The sequence below is a fragment of the Cydia pomonella genome, chromosome 11 (genome assembly GCF_033807575.1).
Source record: "Cydia pomonella isolate Wapato2018A chromosome 11, ilCydPomo1, whole genome shotgun sequence".
Classification (NCBI taxonomy): Eukaryota; Metazoa; Arthropoda; class Insecta; order Lepidoptera; family Tortricidae; genus Cydia; species Cydia pomonella.
Genome location: NC_084713.1, coordinates 7,187,947 through 7,201,143, shown reverse-complemented (window position 1 = coordinate 7,201,143; position 13,197 = coordinate 7,187,947). Strand labels below are relative to the sequence as shown.

Genomic DNA, 13,197 nt, shown 5'->3' with positions numbered 1-13,197 from the left:
CTCTTGGTACCTTGTTGTAAAATTATGTTAGTGACAGGACTGGTTTATATAAATTTCAACAAGAAAAATCCAAACTGCTTGGAATCTTTTTGAGAAAATGCAATGAATACTTTTCGTCCTAAATATATATCAACAAAACTGATCCAACCCATTTGGATCGTTTTTGAGAAACTAATTTGACGATGTGTAAATACTTTAGCTAAACAACAAAAACGATTCAGCAAACTTGGATCACATTTGTGGAATTCTTGTTATTCCAGCATTGGTGTGTCAGTAAACAACAAAAACGATTCATGTTAAATATATTAACTTTAGGCTGACTTTTTAAATTTAAACAACTTTATACTTAACCTAAAAGGCAGTTTTGCTATATATGTCGACTTGGATCGTAATTCATAAACAAATTAAATAGATGAGGAAAAATAACAGAAATCATTCAAACTGTTTGAATCATTTTTCCAGGTTTAAATTAACTTGTTCTTATATTCAGCGTCAAACATCAAAGTCGATTTAAGTTACTTGGATCTTTTTTGATAATTTACTCCAGGTATAGTTTCATAGTGGCAAATTAATCAACGGAAAAGATCCAGTTTACATAAATACGTTATAGGGATTTTTTTTATTTAAAATGGCAATACAATGCTAAATTTTAATAACGATCCATGTTAATTATATTGTTCATAAAAAAATTGCTTTTAGTATTAATTTCGTTTATACGTTGCTGGTATTAATAATGTTATAGTAATTATAATTTTGAAACTTTACCTATCATTTTTGTAACTAAAAAAACTGATTTTGCTATTGCGTCATGCTGTGCATTGTCGCGAAAGACAGGTCTGTGGATTTGTAACGACAAAAATGGTGAGTAAAAGTTATTTTGGTTGCATCCATCAAAACTTCTTCCGATAAGATAAGATAAATTATTAAAGTTCTGTTCTAATATGTGTATGTTATTATTTAGCTGAGAATAGCGATCCTAAATTTTTTGCAAGGAAGGCATGCTATGACAAGAATGAAAAAAATGACGAAAATAGGCATAAAAGTAAGTGGTATGGTTATAGTTATATTTCTTTTAATCTACAATTACTTTGGTATTAACTATTAAATATTAATTTTCCATTGGTTTTACAAAAGATTAATATGTGATGAATTTGGTATGTCATGGGAAATATTGTTCAAAAATGGTATTTTGATTTATGTCCTAAAATTTTTTTTTATGTAAACGATTAGTGATGCGTTTCAGCGGGACTGGCGGGACCTTGCTCAGCACAGGGAGGATTGGAAAGCTAGAGGGGAGGCCTTTGCCCAGCAGTGGGACACACAAATAGGCTAATAAAAAAAATAAAAAAACGATTATAAGAGGCTTTTATTATCGTTAAACAGAAGTGATCTCAATTTTGTTAATACTCAATACTTTGATACGCTATTACATTGTTTATTTAATAAAGTTTTTTATCTTTTCTTGGTGATTTTCTCGTTTTTTTTCCAATTTATTGGGATGGATCCTTATTGCCTATTTAAAATGAAAAAGGTTACATGGAAAAAGTATTTTCTCAAAATGGATCCAACCCCACATTTAGTTAAATATCTCAAGAAATACGACATTAAACTAAATCATTTATGTACAGAATCTTAAAACACGTCAAAACTCATGTTTCATCCAAATAAGTATTATGGGAAAAGTGAATCAGTAATGAGGAATACCATTTCTAACTTTAAACCTCCATAACTTTTGCTCATCTCGCTGTGGATTGAATCCTTTTCCTTTAACTACGTCCAATTGTCGAAAAGCTTTTACGTTTTGGCTTCGGTTCCACGCACGCTTCTAAGGTGCTCGGAACACTATTTTTCCCTCTAAAAGAATGATAATCATAATAGCGAAATAGGTGGGGAGGCCGGGTATTCAGGGGCGGATTAAGAAGGCGCGGGGCCCTTAGCACAATAGCACGCGGGGCCCCCCTGGTTTAAAAAAAAAAGATTAAGTGCGAGTCGGATTCGCACCCCGCCCGAGGATTCATTACCATCACAACATTTTTACAATGTCTTAATTTTTTTCCACTCGTTCTCGATTAGTTTTAACATGTTATGCAGTGTATTACAAAATGTGTTTTCTTTGATTTTTTTTTGCTTTGACCCTGTAGTAGCGTATGGTTGGATAAGGTCTTTCAAAACGAATAAAGGTCTTCAAAAACCTGTTTCTTAACAAAGTTATTATTTACTGAAATATTCGCCCTCTTTTGAACCATGGGCCCAAAAAACTTGAAAAAATCGTGAAACAAAAGCTTAATAAATACTTTCAATGAAACCTATAGCGAAAATACTACATTGCCAAAAAGTTGCAGATTTGAACTATAAGCGATTAGGAAGAAGAGCGGGGCGCGTCTTCGTGGATGACACGAACTATAGGTATATGACGTCATTTAAAATCCGGAGTATTTTCCTTATTTATTAATTTGAAGGAATTCCGATTTATTTATTTTTCATTATTTTAATCAGCCATTTTAAAAGAGCCTAATCTTAATGAAGTTGTGTTATTTTATCACAGTTCCTTTCTTTTATATAGGTATCCTTCGGTCTTCATCATTTTGCCAAATTTTGACAAATGGTCAAAATAATAGTTTGCAGATGGTTTGCAGATTTTGAAAAGAACTTACGAGTATTGAAAGTTAAATAAAAGCATGTAGGGATACTGTTTAACAACATCAATATTATTAAGTTTAATAAAAGCTTACCTATAAAAATAGGTGAAAAGTGAGTCTGACCTCAGAAGTGGGAACTAATGGCTAAGTGAGCCAAAAAACAAGGCCGAAGGCTGAGCCCCACGAGCTAAATATCCGGACCACCCGATTTCGTAGCATTCCCGTGCGAAGCTGAAGGCCAAGCTGCAGGAAAGCGGAGCCTAGATAGAAACCAATGCCAGAGTGTGAACGAGGCCGTAGGCCGAGCTCCGTATAAGGGCGGAGGCCCGGAGCGTTCTATCGCGGCGCGCCACCATGCAAAGGCTGAATTGTAGGAGAACAGAGTTTGGAATTGAACTAATGTGATCTCGGCTCGCCTGCTGCTCGGCCTTAGTTCTTGCTCGAAAGTGCGACTTGCTGGGATGCTTTGGGTATCGGGCCCTATGTAGGGCTTTACATCCGGCCTATGCGAATGCAAAGCCCTGTGCAGGGGCCCCGCTGTTTTCTTTTTATAACATTTTGACAATTAGATCATATGTATCACGGCTTTGCAGCAACTCTGCATATTTTGGGCGCCCGGCCAACCGTAGAGGAGCGCGTCCTTTGGCCTCCTATGGGTTCAAAGCTGATCATCATTAGGCATTAGCTGTATAGGTGCAATTTGTTATTTGAAATAATAATTAATGAATAAATCATCCTTCCTTGCTTTTCACTAATATGTTTTTAAACACAGTATATTCTTTTGTTCGTTTCCGAGCTCTGCTGTTTCCTGCAGCTAAGCCATGCATAAAAGTTTTGAGACACTCTGCACCTTCGGTTTTATGCTAAACTCTGCTCTTGGTCTTTGCGGAAGCCTAAATTTTTTTTAAATTTGGTATCGTCATAAAGAAAAATAGACAGGATAATTACAAATAATAATATTAATAATAATTGATCAATATTGTTACTGACTTACGAAAAAAATACATTGTAAATAAAATGTGGTAGTAAAGGATCCGCGGTGTGCGAGTTCTACTTGAACTTGGCCGGTTCCGCGTGCCGAAATCACATGGTCAGGGTCGGAGCGCGGGGCCCCCCTTCGGCGCGGGGCCCTTAGCATATGCTTTTTCTGCTGTTCGGTTAATCCGCCACTGCCGGGTATGATTGTTACAGAGGTTGGTTGTCATGGCGGCTATAATAAATCACTAAACGAACGAAAAAGTTCATCATCTCATTTTTTACGTAAAGTTCGTTCGTTGCCCTATGAGAGAAGCATACTCGATCTCCCATATGTAGAGTGCTATGTTATTTCAGTCAGTCTCGGTATAAAAAGTACTGAGTTCGACTAAAGTAGCATGACAAATACGAACGTTTCTGCTAAATACGATGGCAAAGGATTGTTCACTACATTTGAGCACGTTTTTTTTACTATTGTATCAAACTTAGATAAATACATAAATGTCAGCGGCAGTGGCATGTTCAGCCGCGGACTGGGCACAGTGAGGTGCTTCTTTTAGTTGTTTTATAAATGTAGGAGCATCATCCGAGAGATTAGGAGTAGAATGGAATGTATACTCATACAAGTACAACGAATCACTGCCAGCTTCCACTTGTAATTTAGCAGATCTAAGATGTGGATAAACGAACATAATGTCAGAGAAATAGTCAATATAGACAGTTTCCGGTACAACTGTCTTATCTCCAAAATAAAATTCTTTGATGAATTGTGCGACCTTGTTACGCTCTTCTTCATCCTGGAATTGTTAATATTCTGGTAAAAAGTCCGAAAACCGTTCATTCATTTGCTTTTCCCATTCTTCAAACCTGTACACTCTCGTATATCCTTCCAAATTTGCAAATCCGTATAAAACTGGAACTTTGCTGTATTTTAACAATACACACGGTGCAAAACTAAAAGAAGAACCCTTATTGCCAAAGAAAACGTCTGAGGTTAATACGTCGAATAAAGCTCTTTTATAAAATTCTTCTAAATGCCTGATATTATCTACTTTTGTAAAGTTATTGGCTTTCGCAAAATCTTTTGCGGTTTGCATTGGATCTATTTGGACACTCCAAACGCCCACACCTGCTCCGCTTTCAGGTATAGCTTTATTATAAAGATCCTTTGTCATTTCTGATAGCTTTAGCAGGTCTACCGCCGAAGTTCCAGCACTGCTACCGACAAGGGTCACATCATGGGTATTTTCTCGAAAGTTTGCTATATTTTTCTTTACCCAACGTAGTAGTTAATCTTTCATACTCGCATTGTAGTTAATATTGACCGCCACTATTTTTTTACTTTTGACTAAACTCTTTTATGACATCAGGTTACCCCATCCTAATTGGTAACCGCCACCATGAATATAAACCAATACAAGTAGATTAGTTTCGTCAGTATCAGGCATTAGAACAGTTGCTATTAAGCAATCTTCTTGCATAGAGTATGGAGATTTAAGTCAATTGGCATCTCAGGCGTTGAGTCATGGGGACAAATGATTTTATCATTAACTGCATCTAGAGTTTGTATCCATACGGGCCCAAGAAGAGGTGCCTGAAATGGAATCCAAAAAACAACTTATCAGACAACCCACAAGTAAAGAGGTGGTTAATGATGGTTATATTTTTTTAGGGTTGGGGGATGGGGATTGGTGGCGGGTTTTGATGGTTACTTGGATTAAAGTCTATATGAATAACCGATAATAAATAATATTGCACTAACAGAGATATATTTTTTCTGACAATAATTTTACCTCTTATTGGAAGGAACGAAGGTTTACAAATTGACACATTTGATTCTTCTTTAGTATGAATAATTCAATTTTTAAAGGAAGGCATATCCAGTTATAAAGTTTATACCTAATCTGAAACATTATAAGGCATTATCAGAAGTGGAGATAGCAATTATCTATTCCTATCTATAAACGAAGTCCAAACAGAGCTACCAACAAGTGTTTGTACGTGTACGACTGTACGAGCATTATCGCAATTTTGATGTTACGGTACTCTTGATATCTATTATAAGCATTTTTATTTTTATCTCTATTTAATAGAATAAAACACATTTAATAAAACAAAATATGATCAACAAAACTAAGGTACAAAGTACACCGAAGAGCTGGCGGCTTTCTCGCACAACGTATCAGCATTGCGATACGTAGCTCGTAGGTCACTCGATAAAGAAAATACCGGTCAGTGCGATATCGTTTTACTCGCGCATCGAGAGTACAAACATTGAATTATCTCGTGTAACTATAAAGGCGAAAGACTTTTGATCAGAAGTACCTATATTAAGTATATTTTTTTTTCAAATTTTCTTTCATAATTTTTTTTTTCGCCGAAAAAAAAAATGTTTTGGAATGTACAATTTGAGCTCTTTCAAATTTACTTGACCTAGTCACTAGACTTTGAATTTTGCCTTTGGGCATTTTCCATAGTTAATAAAATAAACAATACTCTTAATGTGTCCGGGTTAGCCTTGTTCGTAACTATTTCAAATCGATAGCTTAAGTCGTTCTCGAGATATTTAGCGATGTGGCAGACAGACAGGCGGACGCACGGATAGAGTCGCACCAAAACTATTCGAGATATTATCACTATTTATTTTACATTTTTTCTATATACTTTCCATCATTCTCTATACAAAGTTCCATTCGTCTAAACCAACTTTGAAAACAATTTTGCCTATCTTGATCCGATAGGTCAGAAATCGCATCTTCATAGGCCGCCACGGCTTTTTCAGCACTCGAAAAAACTTGCCTTTTTATTTTTTTCTTTCACTGTTGCTGTAGGGTGGACAGGGTAGGGTTTCAATACCAGTTTCCTCAATAAAGGTCTTTGTTTCAAGGAAGGTATGTGAAGAGGCATTGTCGTGATGTAGAATGATTTTCCGAAGTCCGGCGTTTGGTCTCTATTCTCGCACTGCTAGGAAAACTTTCGGCAACGCTAACAGACCTAAAATTTTCCAGCATTGATGTCGATAGAAAAAAAACTACCATACATTTTTTTGCCAACTTTTCGAGGTCTTTGGAGATTTATTGGTAACTTTCTCTCTGAGAAGACCCTACTAATGATTGTCTCTTACTTCCTGGATCATACTGATAAATGCATGTTTTGTCACCTGTGATGATTTCGGAAACGCCTCTCGATGTCCCGTTTTCAAATCGTAGACACATTCTCCACACGAACTTGTTTTTCAGTTTGTGACAGCAAACGCGGGATCCAACAACAACAGAGTTTCCTCACTCCAAGATGTTGATGTAAAATGATATTAACGCTCCCCGAACCAAAACCTAGGATCTTTGCGATGTCCGTGTAAGTAATTCTGTAGTCTACACGTTTTCTTCAGTTATTGCTGTTTGCGGGCGACCGCTTCTTTAATCAACTTCGAGGTTAGTTTTTACCCTTTTTTTTTAAAGTCTCTAACCCTTTAAAAACTGTTGCTCGAGATGGAGTAGACTTCCCTAATGCTGATTGTAAACTTAGTTGTTCGGAAACCAAAGCAAATTTAAAATCATTAAATATCATAGCGCGCAAATGTTTGCGGTGCAGTTCCATCGTTTCAAAGAAAAACCGCAGGAACGGTTGTAAAATGAATGCAACATTGTTTATTTTTAATTTAACTTATTGGCCACTTGTGTTCTATTTTTAAATAAATTTGATTTTTATAAACATAAAAAGAATACAGGTGCGTTCTATTTTTAATTTTCGAGCATCTCAAAACTCATCGAGTGACCTACGTACAACGAGGAAATGTTTTAATGGTACGAGTATAATACTTCAAGGGCCTATTTTTTTGAGATTTCAGCTAGCAGTAGCTAGTAACTTTTGTATATATTTATTATGTAAAAAAAACCCATCACACAAAAACACAAAAAAGGATGCACACAAAGGATGACGCAGCCCATTGGGTGAAGAACCTAGATATTAATTTGTAAATTTGTAAAGCGACCAATGAATTAATGAATGAATTAATTAATGAAATACTTTATTGCGATAAACATGGTATACATAAGATGATAGGTACATTATTGTTGAGTAGCAATACATGTTTAGCCACAAAATGGCATGCTAAATAAATTTTTACACCTAAAATAAATATTAATGTGAAATGAGATATCATAAGAATAGTACATATGTCTAGCGACAAATGGCATGCCAAGAATTGTAATATGCCATGCGATTAAATAAATGTATAAAAAGATTCTATTCTAGGTTCAAAATTATAAATTTACTGCATGAGCAACCATTATTTTAATTTTAAGACATGTGCCATGTTTATTAATAAAGCAGGAATTATTTTATGACATTTAAATCCATGAGTAGGTTTAGTAATTGTTCCGAATTTGATCATGTAAAATCAATATTCTCGGCCGACTGAAAGCAAACTACTTTCAGTGTCCTTAAAGGTACCTACAACAAAGCCTTATTTCACTGCGTAAACTTTAAAAACCCGCAAGCTACAGTCCTTTGGGAAATAAGGGGAGACAACTAAATTGTTTTCCGAAGCGAGGCTGGATTTAAAATTCATTAATGCTGCCTTCGGTGAGGCTAAGGATGGAATGTAATGAGAACTAGAGTTCTTATTACAAGGTGGAAGGTTACATTTTAGAATTGATATATAATTTTGATTTTCTGTTGTTTTTTTATGTAGTTACGTTACGAATTAATTAAATCAACACAACCTGGTTATTACAGAAGGCATAACATTTATAATTCCAACCTCAGAGCATTACATTTATTGTTACGAGTATAACACAATTCTCTAACCTTTATAAATATTTTTTTATTTAAAAGTTAATGTAGATATTGTTATTTTTTTGTACCAATTTTAAACGTAATACATATGGCTCGCATTGTCAAAAAGTTATTAGTACCCTTAGTGTAAATTTATTCGATAGCGAAACGTGACGTACGCGTGTGCGTTAAGTCTCATTTTGTATGGGATTTTGAGTTTCCGAAACGTCCCGCTTGACGCGCTGTTTCTAAATCCCATACAAAATAGACTTAACGCAAACGCGTACGTCACGTCTCACTGTCGAATAAATTTACACTACGGGTACAGATCTCATGTAACTAGAGCTAACTAACTACTACTCCTAAAGCCCTAACTCTACAAGCCCTAACTTCATAAACTTTACACCTTAGTCGCAATAAGTATGTAGGTTGGCCGTTGGCGGTTATCTCGCACTACGCATAAAAAAATCAGCCGTTCTATATTTTTTCTTTAATGTAGTCTCGTGTATGTGTATTGGAATAAACTACTATCTTTCTCGAGTTTCTTACTTTTAGCGCCTGCATGGGGTGTTCTCGCAGAGACTGTGTGTTGTGGTCCAAGACGCACTTGAGCATAAGTAATTAGACGAGTATATAGCCGACGACTCGACGTCAGAACTTGTGACCGCGAGCGAACAGAGATTGCATTAGTTATCTGAAACTCGGGCCAAACAGACAAGTTACACAGCCCGGATTAGCATAGGGATTGACGTGGCGAAGAATTGTTGCTGGGGGATATTTTAGTTACGAAGTTATAGCTTCGGAAATATTATTTAGGAGCATTCCAAGAAATTCTCTACGAACGGGACGATGATAAGGTACACATAAACGCGAATTAATGAAGATTTTTAGGTATAGGAGTGGATGTGAAAAATTCTCAGTAATCATCGACATGAAATGTTGTAAACATGTATTTTAAACAATAGTGTTTAGATACAACAAAAGAAAGGATTAGCATACTTTTGTTTTCTAAAAAAATACATATCGTCTATACCTTTAAATGGATAAGTTCGCTTTTCTACTGCTTATCCTGTGCCATATTTATGTTTTGTGTTTTGTACAATAAAGAGTTTATACATACATACATACATATTGCTATTTATTCTGTATCGTAATTGAAACTAGGCTACGAGTAGGTACATATTCATTTTTATTATATTTAAAGGGGAAGCACTAAGCTGTTTAAATTATAAAGTATTATTTCTATACAAAATGCCATATATTTTATGACATTTTATATAGAACAAAGTAGACTAGTAGTAGAGTAGTAGTATAGTTTTTAAGAGAGGTATGGGCATTGTGAATGTCATATCGCCTTGTGTGGTAGGGCACAGCACAGCAGATGTTATTCCAGATCTAGAGCAGAGCCCAACTGGGGAAGTACCTCCACCTTACAGAAAACCGCAGCCAAACAACACTAGACCCTACTCATAGTGTTGTGTTCCTGCCGGTGAGTAAGGTTGCCAGAGCTCAACGAGGGGGAGGGGGGGGTTTAGGGTCGGCAACGCGCATGTAACTCCTCTGGAGTTGCAGGCGTACATAGGCTACGGAAACTGCTTACCATCAGGCGGGCCGTATGCTTGTTCGCCACCGACGTAGTATAAAAAAATAAATTACAAAGGTTACTGGAGGCAGAAGGGAGCATTTTACAATAAAGCAATGAAAAAACAAAATTATTTACTTTTTTTATTGTTATGAATTTTACAAAAGCTGCAAAAAGATCGTCTGCAACGATGACTACCATTTTACAAATTGAAGAAATCTTTATTAGTTTAACTACTTTTTCCTTTGCTATTTATAAGTAACTTCTTAAACAATTCTAAGGAAAAACATATATAAATAGGTATAGTGTATATACACATCATGTCAATAATTAAATATAAATACGGTAATATGTGACGACAGTTCTGTCTCAACATTATAAGCTCCCATTCATTTGTGCAAGCATCCCATTGAAATTCGGTAAAATGCTCGAAACGTTTCACACATCAACAGCCTTACTACACCATTTAAAGATCAGAGTTCAATTTGTGATTCTTCTATAAACGTTCCCTACATGTTTTAGACATCATTGAGCAGTTCAATTTCAACAAAAAAAAAATACATACGTACACATCTCAACACGGGCCACTTCAACATATAGTGTTCTTTGACATGAGTGCCATATAATTATATTTTACTTTTAATTAGATATACCTCTCGTGTCGAATGATGGTTCCAATGACAGTTCTTTCAAGTCTCTTTTGATTTAGCTTAATTTAAAAACTACATAATTTAAAAATAATACATTTCGATGCTAGTGCGGAAAGTATGTCATTACTAATGACATTTTCGAACGACGTTTTTAGGGTTCCGTAGCCAAATGGCAAAAAACGGAACCCTTATAGTTTCGTCATGTCCGTCTGTCTGTCCGATTCCGTCACAGCCACTTTTTTCCGAAACTATAAAAGCTATACTGTTCAAACTTCGTAAGTAGATGTATTCTATGAACCGCATTATGATGTTTACACAAAAATAGAAAAAAAAACAATAAATTTTGGGGGTTCCCCATACTTAGAACTGAAACTCAAAAAATCTTTTTTCATCAAACCCATACGTGTGGGGTATCTATGGATAGGTCTTTAAAAATGATATTGAGGTTTCTAATATCATTTTTTTCTAAACTGAATAGTTTGCGCGAGAGACACTTCCAAAGTGGTAAAAAGTGTGTCCCCCCCCCCCGTAACTTCTAAAATAACAGAATGAAAAATCTAAAAAAAATATATGATATACATTGCCATGCAAACTTCCACCGAAAATTGGTTCGAACGAGATCTAGTAAGTAGTTTTTTTTTTAATACGTCATAAAAATTAAAAAAAAAATTTTTTTTCATCAAACCCATACGTGTGGGGTATCTAAGGATAGGTCTTCAAAAATGATATTTAGGTTTCTAATATCATTTTTTTCTAAACTGAATAGTTTGCGCGAGAGACACTTCCAAAGTGAAAAAAAGTGTGTCCCCCCCCCTGTAACTTCTAAAATAACGGAATGAAAAATCTAAAAAAAATATATGATGTACATTACCATGCAAACTTCCAACGAAAATTGGTTTGAACCAGATCTAGTAAGTAGTTTTTTTAATACGTCATAAATGGTACGGAACCCTTCATGGGCGAGTCCGACTCGCACTTGGCCGCTTTTTTAATACAGTTGCGGTCCTATAAGACAGAAACAATTGTAAATATAAATAAAATATTATACTATTATTACCTAAGTATCGTTATTTACGATTATTTTTGTATCGTATATTGAAATTGTATGAAAACAATGTCGAATGTTGCCTTTGGAAACTCAAAACATTCTTGCAGTAAGAAAAAACGCCTCTGCTTTGACAGGCGTTTCGGCAGCTATTCCGTTCCATTCAGACAACTTATTTTTCAATATTCAATATTAAAAAATAAACGTGTATTATTGATGAAGAGGTAAGTAATAAAATATGAAATATGCTTATATTTATTATTTTTACATTAACAGTAGGTTTTTATGTTGATTACGACTTTTAAAGGAAACTAACATTAACACTCATCAATAAGTCATGAATTGGAACAAGTGGAAAAGTAAAAAGCACTAGTTCGCGAAATCCAACTTTCCGCACGCTAAACAGCGTAAAGTAGCAGTTTTTGAGCAACTGTATTAAAAAAGTGTTTTTATAATATTTTTATTATTTAAATGTTACATTTCTAAATAGATGTATGTACTTACTAAACTTCCAAAAAATGTTTATAAACATTTTACGTGACAGTTACTCCATATAAAAATGAACTGTCTTAGGGACCAACATTCGACACGAGAGGTACAAGTATATACATATACCCCCTTATTCATAAACGGAGAGCGGAAACGGATTCAGGAGAGCGGCGTGAGGTTCCTGTCTACTGGAACCACATCACGGCCTTGTCAAATTCTACTAGCATTAATTTTTCAATTCCGTATCCCCCTTATTCATAATCGTGTACTAAAAGTTACGATGCCGCTTATAATCGTTTGTCCCTAACCATCATACCAATACGTCGGAAAGGGACAAACGATTATTAGCGGCATCGTAACTTTAGTACACGATTATGAATAAGGGGGATACGGAATTGAAAAATTAATGCTAGTAGAATTTGACAAGGCCGTGATGTGGTTCCAGTAGACAGGAACCTCACGCCGCTCTCCTTGGCAAACGAGAACTGGCGCAAATCTGTGGATCGTAAGGCGGTATGGAAGAGTAAGGAGCTACACGGGCCGTTCACAAGGCCATCACGGGACCCGACGTTGACCTGCCCGCGTCGGTGAATTGGTTACGATTCGGTGACCTCTTCGGAGAAGATTTGCGGACGAAGTTAAGATGATGAACAATTACCGGAAATATATACTGAAGGACGGTACGGTCGACATTTGTCGGGCATGCCGCCTTCCCGGAGAGTCACTCAGGCATATCATCTTTATGTTCTCATATTGCTAACGGTCAGTACTTGCACAGACATAACCTCGTAGCCAGGATTATTTACCAGCAACTTGCTCTACTTTACGGCCTAGTGGACCGCAAAGTGCCGTACTACAAGTAGGTTACCGGCGCCAGTTCTTGAAAATGGTCATGCCATATTGAGATCGATCTATCACCACTGACAGGACTATTGTAGCCAATAAACCTGACGTCGTGCAGATAGATCGATTGCAGCGTCGGGCCGTGCTCGTTGATATCACCATCCCGCATGATCTCGTGGCAACGGAGAAGGATAAATC

The 13,197-nt window shown here is 36.0% G+C and overlaps 1 pseudogene; it reads right to left on the bottom strand.

Moving 5' to 3' along the window:
- Positions 1 to 4,099: 4,099 nt before the first annotated feature.
- On the bottom strand, positions 4,100 to 13,168 carry LOC133523118 (esterase E4-like; annotated as a pseudogene).
- Between the last annotated feature and the right edge of the window lie 29 nt (positions 13,169 to 13,197).